Raw genomic sequence first — 14,074 nt, 5'->3', positions numbered from 1 at the left:
GAAAGGTAAGAAATCAGCTTGGGACACATGGTCCGTATACGAGGAATTGTCAGAAGCATTTCTGCAGATTATTGAAAATCCAAATGAAGTGGAAATATTAAAAGTATTAAAAGTTATAGAACAGTATGTTGTGCTTCTGTATGACCGGTCTACTACATTAATACGGTGAATGAGTTAAGAAAACATTTATTCACACAGAAGACCAGAACAATTGACAATATTCCTCCGACACGAGATGCACTACTGCAACATACAAAACGTGCGGCTTACCAAGGTAGTGTTATTTGGAGCAATTATTTAGTCGCAAATCCAGGTATGCCATCACCAGATTTTTTTTGGTTGGCAAAACGTACGTACCTTGATTGTACTTGGGTGCCATTCTGGTATGTGCTTGCAGAAGCTTCAATGTCATGTCAAGAGCCCATCCACTGCAGCGGTAAGAAAAGGTGTCGAGGGGCATGTAATGGCTTGAAAGCAGCATTGAAATGCACAGCATTATGTAACAGCTCACCGGACTGTGAAAAAGAAACTGATTGAGACTGTGCTTTATTTTGATCATCCTGCATTTGGATCACATTCTAATTATAATTTTAATCCGTTCTATAACAGTTGTTATGCTAAAGTAAATAGTTACTTTTGAGCAGCCATTTTTATTTTCGCCCTCATTTCGAAAAAAAAGAAATACTAGTCTTGTATCATTGTAGGATTTGATACATATTTTTTTCATTGTAGGTAAATAGATGTTTTAAGGTAGATTCATGGTATACCGCCATCTTGGATTGTACAATCGCCGTACAAAATCGGTCTAGTTATTTGCCCAAATCTGCAATTTAATGGTTAGACTGTTTATTTATATAAAGAAAACTTGGTAATTTATTGTATAATTCAAAATATTTAAACAAATATCAATTTTTTTTTGTTTTTAGAATCATTTTATTAAATGAGCCATTTCAGGGGAAATAACTCTTTTAGTAAAAAAATTTATACTGCACCAATAGGGAATTTTTTTATTTTTACTTGTAGCAAGAAAACAAGTTCGGTGACACCATTTTTTCTTTTTATTTTCTTAAAACATTTATAAAACCTATCTTCTCACAATTTATTTCAAAATGCTATCTCATAGAATTTTTCTTATGCACACAAATGTGTTTTTTCATGAACAATCTAACCAAATTTAGGCAATTTTCAACGACTCATAGCTTGAAAAATAGCACGGTGACCTATACTTTTTATTATATTTTTGAAAAAAAACATAGTAAAATCTTCATTTTGGCAAATTATAAGAAAATTCTGTCTCAAAAAATATATACTTATGATCTACCGTAAAGTCATGTAGAAATATACTTTTTCCAAGTAGTCACTGAACCATGAAAATGAGGTCAAGGACAATGGACCGATATGACAGACAGAAACTTCATATCAAAAGGCATCTATATATACAGAGTATCGCATCCAGGTCTTCTACCTTCTGAAATATTAAGCTTTTAAGAAGTTAGTTAACGCCACTGTTGGATCACTATCCCTATGTCGAGCTTTCTGCAACAGATGTCGCTGCTTGACAAAACAACATGGTTTTGTATAATTGGTTAACGAGAATAAAGATCCATATATCTATGGATTCGGTTTGCTGAGGTGAAAAGTTTTACTTACTGTTTTAAGTCAATCACTGTTAAGTGTAACCTTAATTATAGGTTAACTGCAGATCATTATTGAAATGATTTGTAAATCAAGTAATAAGAACCTTTGTGAGCACTTACATACCCAACGCCCCCACCTTGTCAGTGGGAGAACAAAATCTCACCCAATTCCCAAGTTCAAAGACTCACAACTTCTACAAACCTCAACCGATACCTATTTAAAGTGCAGTAGACAATCACAGGCACTTATCTCTGAAAAAAATACCTATATATGTTATATTAAGGTGAATCACCTGTAGGCAGAAAATTTTCAGACAATCTGATGGAAAGCAACATTGCAACAATTCAGTCACTGGACCATAACCTGGGGACAGGGACTCGAAATAGTCCTCAAACTGGTTTGTATTAATAGTAATGCAACTTTCTAGAAAATATTATTGATCTATCACAAGCAGTTCTTGTCAAACTGACCTAAGCAGAAAATTTGACATTGAAAAACACTATTTCAAAGTCACTGGACCCTGACCTAGGGGACAAACAATTTTTCCATTTGTATAGGGGCATAACTCTTGAACGGTAAAAGTGACGCCACCAAAATTCGAACTTGATCTGTGTTTTGTGGTAATAAACATTGTGTATAAGTTTCATAACATTTGGTTGAGGCAAACTAAAGTTAGATAAGAGGCTGTCAGAGTGACAGCAAACCGGACTTTCCTGCAGAGGTCGAACCCTGAACAGTTGAGCAAGTATGGACACTACATTTAAGCTTAAAACAGCCCTGAATTTGGATTGTGATTGAATATTTGACACAGCATAGGTTTGTGACACAAAATGAGTGTGGTCAAAGAACTGAAATATTTGAAATTGGACATTTACCTATTATGGTCCAATATCCAAAATCTAAGTACATATTAGAATCAGCATATCAAAGAACCCCAATAATTCAATTTTTGATGAAATCAGACAAAAGTTTAATTTAGGACCCTTTGGACCTCAATGTGGACCAATTTGATAATGGAGCCGACAATTTAAAATCTCTCAATACATGGTTAGATTCAACATTTCAAAGAACCCTATAAGTTCAATTTTTGTTAAATCAAACAAAAAAAGTTTAATTTTGGACCCTGATTTGGACCATCTTGAAAACTGGGCCCAAAAATCTAATATCTAAATACAGGTTTAGATTCAGCAATTGAAAGAACCCTATATATATTTAATTTATGTTGCAATGAAACACAGTTTAATTTTATCCATAATATTTTCTGTGCAAAGGAAAATAACTCAAACTGGATAAATAGTTCTCTAAAATAAGATATGATGCAATTTTTCAAAGTATAATCAATAATATAATAACAACAACCAGTGATGACTAAGTTCTCTAAAATTAGATATGATTTAACACTCAAAGTTGAAACATTGTTAGAATCAGCATATCAAAGAACCAAAGAATTCAATTTTTGATGAAATTAAACAAAAGTTTAATTTAGGACCCTTTGGACCTCAATGTGGTATTATCTTATTAATAGTGAAAATAAATACAGGTTTAGATTAAGCATTTCAAATTACCCTATATATATTGAATTTATGTTGAAATCAAACACAGTTTAATTTTGGATCCCGATTAAGACCAACTTGAAAACTGGGCCCAAAAATATATGTTTATTAATAGACAATATAAGCTTAGATTTTAAAGGAGTTCACTTTATAAAAAAAAAAGTATATAGCATTCAGAAAATTAGTTTTTACAGAATAACAAACAAACTTGCCACAAAATTCCTCAAACAATTTACCAAAGAAAAGAAGAAAAAAATCCAAAATTTTATTTATCATTAATACAATGTCTTTTCAAAATCTATAAAACTTATCAGTAACAAGAAATAATTGTAACAGGATGCTGTTACGAAGTGTCCGAAACAAAACTCCCATAATTCGTCATTCCCATGGTCGCCTGTCATTGGGCAAAGTCCAGTACAAATTGGTTTGTGATATGCATAAGTGACGCCTTTGGATTGACCCTGTATGTCATTCAAATCTTCTTGAAATGACGAATATATATGGTTTAGGGGTGGGGATCTCGACCGTTTACAAGTTCTCAAACAGGAGGGGGTGGGGGTGACCCAGGGGACTCGCCTTTTATTTCATTTGATTTGGTGTAGTGTCCTATACAAGAATATATATGGTTTCGGGTGGGGATCTTAACTGTTTACAAGTTTTCAAAAAGAAGGGGAGTGGGGGTTACCCCAGGGGACTTTCCTTTAATTTCATTTGATTTGTTTTATTGTCCCATACAAGAATATATATGGTTTAGGGATGGGGATCTCGACCGTTTACAAGTTTTCAAAAAGAAGGGGTAGGGGTTACCCCCGTGGACTTCCCCTATATTTCATTTGATTTGTTTTATTGTCCCATACAAGAATATATATGGTTTCGGGGTTGGGGATCTCGACCGTTTACAAGTTTTCATAAAGAAGGGGGTGGGGGTTACCCCAGGGGACTTCCCCTTAATTTCATATGATTTGTTTTATTGTCCCACACAAGAATATATATGGTTTCGGGGTGAGGATCTTGACCGTTTAAAAGTTTTCAAAAGGAGGGGGTGGGGTGACCCCCGTGGACTTCCCCTATATTTCATTTGATTTGTTTTATTGTCCCATACAAGAATATATATGGTTTAGGGGTGGGGATCTCGACCGTTTACAAGTTTTCAAAAAGAAGGGGGTGGGGTGAACCCGGGGACTCCCCCAATATTTCATTTGATTTGTTTTATTGTCCCATACAAGAATATATATGGTTTAGGGTGGGGATCTCGACCGTTTACAAGATAAAACAACATTCTCAAATTGAAAGGGGGTGGGAGTAAGAATATATATAGTTTAGAGAGACTTTATTATCTACAAAATGTCTAAAAATGACCAGTAAACTTCTTACTATATTTATACAGTCCTATATAGCTTATAATCATCAGCACTTAGGAAACAGAGAATTTTCAAAAAATCTGTCACTCCAATTGTAATTGTAAGATGTATGCTTTGTCATAATCTGATAACAGTTGAAAATTAAAAACACTCAGTATAATCAAACTTTGTATATATAATTAACCATTTCTGTACAAAGAGAAATAACTCAATCACATTATAAATACCACTTTTTGGATATTAAAAAGGACGATAACTCAACAAGGAGAAAAGCTAAAATCGTGAAAATTGAACTTGACCTTCATTTAGTCACAGGAAACAACATATCTAAATTTGAAAAAATTTCATCAAAGCGTTTTCATGTTATTGAACGGACACTGTTTGGCAGCCGCCCGCCCGTCGTACATCACCAAATCAATAACCGATATTTCTTTCGAAAATCCGGTTAAAAACGGAAACGAAAAATTCAGCAATTTTTATACGACCGCAAAAATTTGGCGGTCGTATATTGGTATCACGTCGTCGTCGTCGTCCGAAGACACATTGGTTTCCGTACAATAACTTTTGTTTAAGTGTATTGATTTCTATGAAATTTTACCATAAGGTTTATGACCACAAAAGGAAGGTTGGGATTGATTTTGGGGGTTATGGTCCTAACAGTTCAGGAATTAGGGGCCAAAATGGGCCTTAATAAGCATTTTTCTAGTTTCCAGACAACAACTTGTGAAATGGTGTATGGATCTCTTTGAAATTATGCCACAAGTTACCATATCACAAAGGGATGGTAAGAATTTGCTTTTTTTGGGGGGGGGTTGTGGCTCAAACTGTTTAGGAATTAAGGACAAAAAAGGGGGGAAAACAAGGGTTTCCAGGTTAATGGACAATTACTTAAGTACAAAACATAATTCTAAAGCAGTGTAAGGGAGGTAATTCAAACACATATTGTCAAATTACCTCCCTTACACTGCTTGTAAATTATTTTTAAAGAAATGTATTGTCTTTAGGTGATTAGCTGTCAATTTATTTTTAGAAGTTACTATTTTAAAAATTTTTAATAAAGGTAATTTAATTATAGCCATGATTATGTATGTGAAGGAATTAGATTTTTATTACTATTTAATTTTAGGCATGATTATGATGTCATTTTCTATTTTAATACTTTTTATGATGTATTTGGATGGGTTTTTATGGTTGCAAAGTCCTAGCTGTCAATTTATTTTTAAAAGTTACTTTTAAATGCTGATGAAGGAACTTTATTTTTAGATATTACTATTAAAAGTTGCTGATGAAGGTTTTTTTTTTTAATTTTAGCCATGACTTTGATGTCATTTTCTATTCTAATACTTTTATGATGTATTTAAATAGGCTTTTATGGTTATAAAACAGCATTTTTCTAAGTTTCCAGACAGTAACTTGTGATTAAGTGTATGGATCTCTCTAAACTGTACTACAAAGGAAAGACTGCAATTGAGTTTGATGGTTAATGCTAAAAGGGGGATTCAAAAAGTTGGGGGGGGGGAAGGGGGGGTTTCCAATTCTTTTAAAAAGGGTTCATATTTTTTTTCAAAATTTTCAAAATTTCAAATTTTTGAAAAGTTTCAAGAAGAAATCTTCAATTGCACAGTATTGCGCATTAGATTTGTAAGATCTTTGACCACATTTATTTTGTGTCAGAAACCTATATTATGTAAAAAATTTGATCACAATCCAAATTCAGATAGTATCAAGCTTGAATAATGTGTCCAAATTTGCCCCAACTGTTCAGGGTTCAACCACTGTGGTCGTATCAGGCTGCGCTCAGCGAAGCATTTTATTCTATTTGTAAACAGGCATTACTCTAGATCTGTAAAAGTGACACCACCAAAATTCGATGTTATGTGGTAATAAGCATTTTGTATCAGTTTCATAACATTTGGTTGAGGCAAACTAAAGTAAGAGAACAGAAACCAATTTCGGGACGTATGTATACGTACGGACGTTCAGATAGTTAAGGGTAAAACTTAATGCCCCCTCCGCTACGTTTGTTTTTACCCCTCTTTAGCCGCTAATTCCTGAGTAGATATGCCCATAACCCCCAAATTCAATCAAACTTTCCTTTTGTGATATGGAACCTTGTGGTACTATTTCATACAAATCCTTAACTTAAAACTCAAATTATTGTCCTGAAACCAGAATTCTTTTTTGCTTTTTGGCCCCTTTTTGACCCAAAATTCTTAAACGGTTAGGTCCATAACCCCCAAAAAATCAATCTCAACCTTACTTTTGTGATATTAATCCTTGTGTTGCAATTTCATAGAGATCCATAAACTTATATAGAAATTATTGTCGGGAAACCAAATGTCTTCGGACGAGGACATTGACATATCTTTATACGACCACAAATTTTTGCAGTCGCATAAAAACAAGGGGAAGTGTTCCACATACTAGTAGTTTCTCTGACAATACAATTATCAAAACAACAAGCATTCTGAGAGTATTGCATGGCAATACATAGTCCACTACCGGTTAAAAATTCACTGTACTGGAACAAAATGCTAACTTGATTTATAACTTGTCATGGTGTAAACTATATAACAAATATCAAGTCAATATCTTCAAGCATGACGAAACTACAGGCTCTCAAGAGCCTGTGTCGCTCACCTGTATTTACTGATGCTTTGGAAATCATGTAAATAAAGGTTAAAATCATAATTAATAGTATTAGATATTAGAATGATATCTAAGACAACAAAAAACTGCAAAATTTTTGTAAAATTACAAACTCAGGGGCAGCAACCCAACAACGGGTTGTCGGATTCGTCCGAAAATTTCAGGGCAGATAAATCTAAATCTGATGAACATTTTTGCTACCTGTCAGATTTGCTCTAAATGATTTAGTTTCAGAGATATAAACCAATAAAATGCTCCGCTGGGCGCAGCTTGATACGACCGCAGAGGTCGAACCCTGAACAGTTGGGGCAAGTATGGACACAACATTCAAGCTTGATACAGCTCTGAATTTGGATTGTGATTAAATATTTGACACATCATAGGTTTCTGACAGAGAATGAATGTGGTCTAAGAACTTATTTTTTTTTAATTTACCTATTATGGTCCAATATCCAAAATCTAAATACATGGTTAGATTCAGCATATCAAAGAATCCAAAGAATTCAATTTTTGATGAAATCAAACAAAGTTTAATTTTGGACCCTTTTGACCTCAATGTGGACCAATTTGATAACGGGGCCCAAAAATCAAAATACACGGTTAGATTCAGCATATCAAAGAACCCCATATATTCAATTTTTGTTGAAATCAAACAAAGTTTAATTTTGGACCCCAATTTGGACCAACTTGAAAACTGGGCCCAAAATCAAAAATCTAAATACATGTTTAGATTCAGCATATCAAAGAACCCCATATATTCAATTTTTGTTAAAATCAAACTAAGTTTAATTTTGGACCCCAACTTGGACCAACTTGAAAACTGGGCCCAAAATCAAAAATCTAAACACATGTTTAGATTCAGCATATCAAAGAACCCCAAGAATTCAATTTTTGTTAAAATCAAACTAAGTTTAATTTTGGACCCTTTGGACCTTAATGTAGACCAATTTAAAAAACTGGACCCAAAATTAAAAATCTAAATACACAGTTAGATTTGTCATAATAATTTAATTTTTGATGAAATCAAACAAAGTTTAATTTTGGACCCTTTTGGCCTCAATATGAACCAATTTGATAGCGGGCCCACAAATAAAAAATCTAAATACATGGTTAGATTCAGCATATCAAAGAACCCCATATATTCAATTTTTGTTGAAATCAAACAAAGTTTAATTTTGGACCCCAATTTGGACCAACTTGAAAACTGGGCCAAAAATCTAAAATCTAAATACATGTTTAGATTCAGCATATCAAAGAACCCCAAGAATTCAATTTTTGTTAAAATCAAACTAAGTTTAATTTTGGACCCTTTGGACCTTAATGTAGACAAATTTAAAAAACAGGACCCAAAATTAAAAAATCTAAATACACGGTTAGATTTGGCATATCAAAGAACCCCAATAATTCAATTTTTGATGAAATCAAACGAAGTTTAATTTTGGACCCTTTTGACCTCAATATGAACCAATTTGATAGCGGGGTCCACAAATAAAAAATCTAAATACATGGTTAGATTCAGCATATCAAAGAACCCCATATATTCATTTTTTGTTGAAATAAAACAAAGTTTAATTTTGGACCCCAATTTGGACCAACTTGAAAACTGGGCCAAAAATCAAAAATCTAAATACATGTTAAGATTCAGCATATCAAAGAACCCCATATATTCAATTTTTGTTAAAATCAAACTAAGTTTAATTTTGGACCCTTTGGACCTTAATGTAGACCAATTTGAAAATGGACCCAAAATTAAAAATCTAAATACACAGTTAGATTCGGCATAACAAATAAATAAATGTGGTCAAAGATTTTAAAAATCTAATGCGCCATACTGTGCAATTAAAGATTACTTCTTGAAATTTTTCAATATTTGAAATTTGAAAAAAAAATAATATTTGAAGAATAATTCTTTTTAATTTCTGAAATCTGAAATGAGAAAAAATTGACCCCCCACAATTTCTTTTTACCCCCCCCCCCCCCCCCCCCCCCACTTTTTCCCCAAAAAAAATCTTTCCCTCAAGATATGGTCATAATCTCAATCAAATTTCCAATGGAGTTTGCAACCATAATTACCCATTTAAATTTACCATAGTGCTAACTTAATCTATTTTATAATAGAATTTAAAATATAGTGTCAAATCTTTCATTTGGATTTTTTTGTAAAAAAAAAAGATGCAACATTTGCAGATATTTTTACTGGTCTTCCTTTATAAATATGCATTTCTTTAAGAAAACATAATTTAAAAGCAGTGTAAGGGAAGTAACCAAAACGTTGTATTTGGATTACCTCCCTTACACTGTTTTAAATTATCTTAATTGTTCATTAACCATTACTTTATTCATAATTTAAAAGCAGTGTAAGGGAGATAATTTCAATGATGTATTTGATTTATCATCCTTACACTGCTTTAAATTATGTTTTGTACCAAAGTATTTGTCCATTAACCAGGACAACCTTGTTTTTCCCCCTTTTTTGCCCCTAATTCCTAATCGGTTTGAGCCATAACCCCCCAAAGCAAATCCTAACCATCCCTTTGTGGTATGGAAACTTGTAGTATAATTTCAGAGAGATCCATACACCGTTCCACAGTTATTGTCTGGAAACTAGAAAATGCTTATTTTTGGCCCCTAATTCCTTAACTGTTGGAACCATAACCCTCAAAATCAATCCCCACCTTCCTTTTGTGGTATTGAACCTTATGGTAAAATTTCAAAGAGATCCATTCACTTAAACTAAAGTTAGAGTGCGAAAACCAATGTGTCTTCGGACGACGACGCCAACGTCATACCAATATACGACCGCAAAAATTTTTTGCGGTCGTATAAAAATTAGCAATTTTTCTATTTGTAAACACGCATAACTCTAGAACATTTGGTTGAGACAAACTAAAAAATTCAGCAACTTTTATGTTTATAAAAGGACACAACTCAAGAATGGTAAAAGTGTTGGCACCTTATTTCGTACGGTATCGGGTCCGTTCGCGCCCAATACACGTTCGCACCCCACACGTTCGCCCCCTAGGTCCGTTCGCACCCTACACGTTCGCACCCTTTTTTTATTCAAAAACCTGATAAATTTTTAGATGTTTTATAAAATATTTTTATTTTCATAAATAAAAATTCGGGAATTTTTAAATGAAATATTGTTTTAAATTGATTTGATGATTAATTATTAAATGTTAATTATGTATGATTACTGCTAATTGGTATTTATACACAGCCTAATATGATGTTATTGTTGGGTGTTTAAAAATCATGATTGTTGTCATGGTTGTTTTAACTTGCTTTAAATGTAAATACCGCATGTATTTAGCTTGGTATGAGTAAAACTTTGAAGATTTTAAATAAAAAACATGAAAGATAATTGTTTTTAACAGCTTGGCTCCTTTGATCTCATGTGTGTCAGAATCTCACTTTATTCATAAACAATGAAAAAAAATATTTATAGCAATACACTATCCAAAACATGATTACGAATCATTCAACATATAAAAAAAAACGTTGTGAGAATCCCATTTCCTTTTGAAACAATAATAAAATGCTTCGCTGGGCGCAGCTTGATACGACCGCAGAGGTCGAACCCTGAACAGTTGGGGCAAGTATGGACACAACATTCAAGCTTGATACAGCTCTGAATTTGGATTGTGATTAAATATTTGACACAGCATAGGTTTCTGACACAGAAAGAATGTGGTCTAAGAACTTCAATTTTTTTAATTTACCTATTATGGTCCAATGTCCAAAATCAAAATACATGGTTAGATTCAGCATATCAAAGAACCCCATATATTCAATTTTTGTTGAAATCAAACAAAGTTTAATTTTGGACCCCAACTTGGACAAACTTGAAAACTGGTCCCATAATCAAAAATCTAAACACATGTTTAGATTCAGCATATCAAAGTACCCGAAGAATTCAATTTTTGTTAAAATCAAACTAAGTTTAATTTTGGACCCTTTGGACCTTAATGTAGACAAATTTAAAAAACGGGACCCAAAATTAAAAATCTTAAAACACGGTTAGATTTGGCATATCATAGAACCCCAATTATTCAATTTTTGATGAAATCAAACAAAGTTTAATTTTGGACCCTTTTGACCTCAATATGAACCAATTTGATAGCGGGCCCACTAATAAAAAATCTAAATACATGGTAAGATTCAGCATATCAAAGAACCCCATATATTCAATTTTTGTTGAAATCAAACAAAGTTTAATTTTGGACCCCAATTTGGACCAACTTGAAAACTGGGCCAAAAATCTAAAATCTAAATACATGTTTAGATTCAGCATATCAAAGAACCCCATATATTCAATTTTTGTTGAAATCAAACAAAGTTTAATTTTGGACCCCAACTTGGACAAACTTGAAAACTGGTCCCATAATAAAAAATCTAAACACATGTTTAGATTCAGCATATCAAAGAACCCCAAAAATTCAATTTTTGTTAAAATCAAACTAAGTTTAATTTTGGACCTTTTGGACCTTAATGTAGACCAATTTAAAAAACAGGACCCAAAATTAAAAATCTAAATACACGGTTAGATTTGGCATATCAAAGAACCCCAATAATTCAATTTTTGATGAAATCAAACAAAGTTTAATTTTGGACCCTTTTGACCTCAATATGAACCAATTTGATAGCGGGCCCACAAATAAAAAATCTAAATACATGGTAAGATTCAGCATATCAAAGAACCCCATATATTCAATTTTTGTTGAAATCAAACAAAGTTTAATTTTGGACCCCAACTTGGACCAACTTGAAAACTGGGCTCATAATCAAAAATCTAAACACATGTTTAGATTCAGCATATCAAAGAACCCCAAGAATTCATTTTTTGTTAAAATCAAACTAAGTTTAATTTTGACCCTTTGGACCTTAATGTAGACCAATTTAAAAAACGGGACCAAAATTAAAAATCTATATACACGGTTAGATTCGGCATATCAAAGAACCCCAATAATTCAATTTTTGATGAAATCAAACAAAGTTAAATTTTGGACCCTTTGGACCTCAATGTGGACCAATTTAAAAACGGGGCCCAAAATCCAAAAACTTAATACACGGTTAGATTCAGCATATTAAAGAACCCCAAGAATTCAAGAATAAAACCCCATTGAAATTGATCAAGAAATAAGCAATTTATACGAAGTATCTTCTTTTGCACAATACTGTGCAATTGAATATTTCTTGCTATTGCGCAATACTGTACAATTGACAATTTCTTGCTATTGCGCAATACTGTACAATTGACAATTTCTTGCTATTGCGCAATATTGTGCTATTGGATATTTCTTGCTATTGCGCAATACTGTGCAATTGAAGATTTCTTGCTATTGCGCAATACTGCGCAATTGAAGATTTCTTGCTATTGTGCAATACTGTGCAATTGAAAATTTCTTGCTATTGCACAATACTTATTATATAATAATTTACACATCCTGTTTGGTGTATATCTCCTACCATATCATTATTATTTGATTTTAAATATAAATCAGAAATAACCAACTTAAAATGGAAAATTTTTAAAAGAAAAAAAAAAGGAAAAAAAGAAAAAAAAAAAAAAAAAAAATCCCCCCCCCAAAATTTTTTGAACCCCCTTATGATTCATCACCCCCAAACTCAATCCCAGCCTTCCCTTTGTGGTATGGTACCTTGCAGTACAATTTCAGAGAGATCCATACACTTGAACACAAGTTATTGTCTGGAAACTAGAAAAATGCTTATTTTTGGCCCCTTTTTGGCCCCCAATTCCTAAACGTTTCGGGCAATTACCCCCAAACTCAATTCCAGCTTTCCCTTTGTGATATGGAACCTTGTAGTACAATTTCAGAAATATCCAAACACTTACACACAAGTTATTGTCATGAAACTAGAAAAATGCTTGTTTTTTGCCCCTTTTTTGGCCCCTAATTCCTAAAATTTTGAGGCAATTACCCCCAAAATCAATTACAGCCTTCCCTTTGTGATATGGAACCTTGTGGTACAATGTCAGAGAGATCCATACACTTACACACAAGTTATTGTCTGAAAGTTACAAAAATGCTTATTTTTGGCCCCTTTTTGGCCCCTAATTCCTTAACTGTTGGTACCATAACCCCCAAAATCAATCCCAACCTTCCTTTAGTGGTATTGAACCTTATGGTGAAATTTCATGGAGATCCATTCACTTAAACTAAAGTTAGAGTGCGAAAACCAATGTGTCTTCGGACGACGCCAGACGACGCCGGACGACGACGACGACGACGACGACGACGACGACGACGACGACGACGACGCCAACGTCATACCAATATACGACCAAAAAATTTTTAATTTTTGCGGTCGTATAAAAAAGAAATATTTATAGCAATACACTAACCAAAACATGATTAAGATTTTATCAACACCTAAAAAAACGTTGTCAGAATCTCACTTTATTTAGAAACAATGAAAAAAAATAATTTATATATATATATATATATATATTTGTTTTACATGCACACGTATAAAAATTGCGGTTTTTATCCAACGCAATCATAGGTTTGAACGTTGTTTTCAATTTAGACTTGTATATATATAGATATATATAGAGCAATACACTTACCTAAACATGATTAAAAATTATTCAACACAAAACTAAAATACTGGTCGTCAGAATCTCACTTAATTTAAAAACAATGAACAAAAAATGTTAATAGCAATACATTTACCATTTACCATGACACAAAAAAAACCTTGTCAGAATCTCACTTTATTTAGAAACAATGAAAAAATATATATTTATAGCAATACACTTACCAAAACTCGTTTACAAATTATTAAACACAAAACCAATAAAAATTGGGCGCGAACGTGTAGGGTGCGAACGGACTTTGGGTGCGAACG

The sequence above is a fragment of the Mytilus californianus genome, unplaced genomic scaffold, assembly GCF_021869535.1.
Source record: "Mytilus californianus isolate M0D057914Y unplaced genomic scaffold, xbMytCali1.0.p SCAF_7, whole genome shotgun sequence".
Classification (NCBI taxonomy): Eukaryota; Metazoa; Mollusca; class Bivalvia; order Mytilida; family Mytilidae; genus Mytilus; species Mytilus californianus.
Note: the sequence above shows the minus strand (reverse complement) of the source record.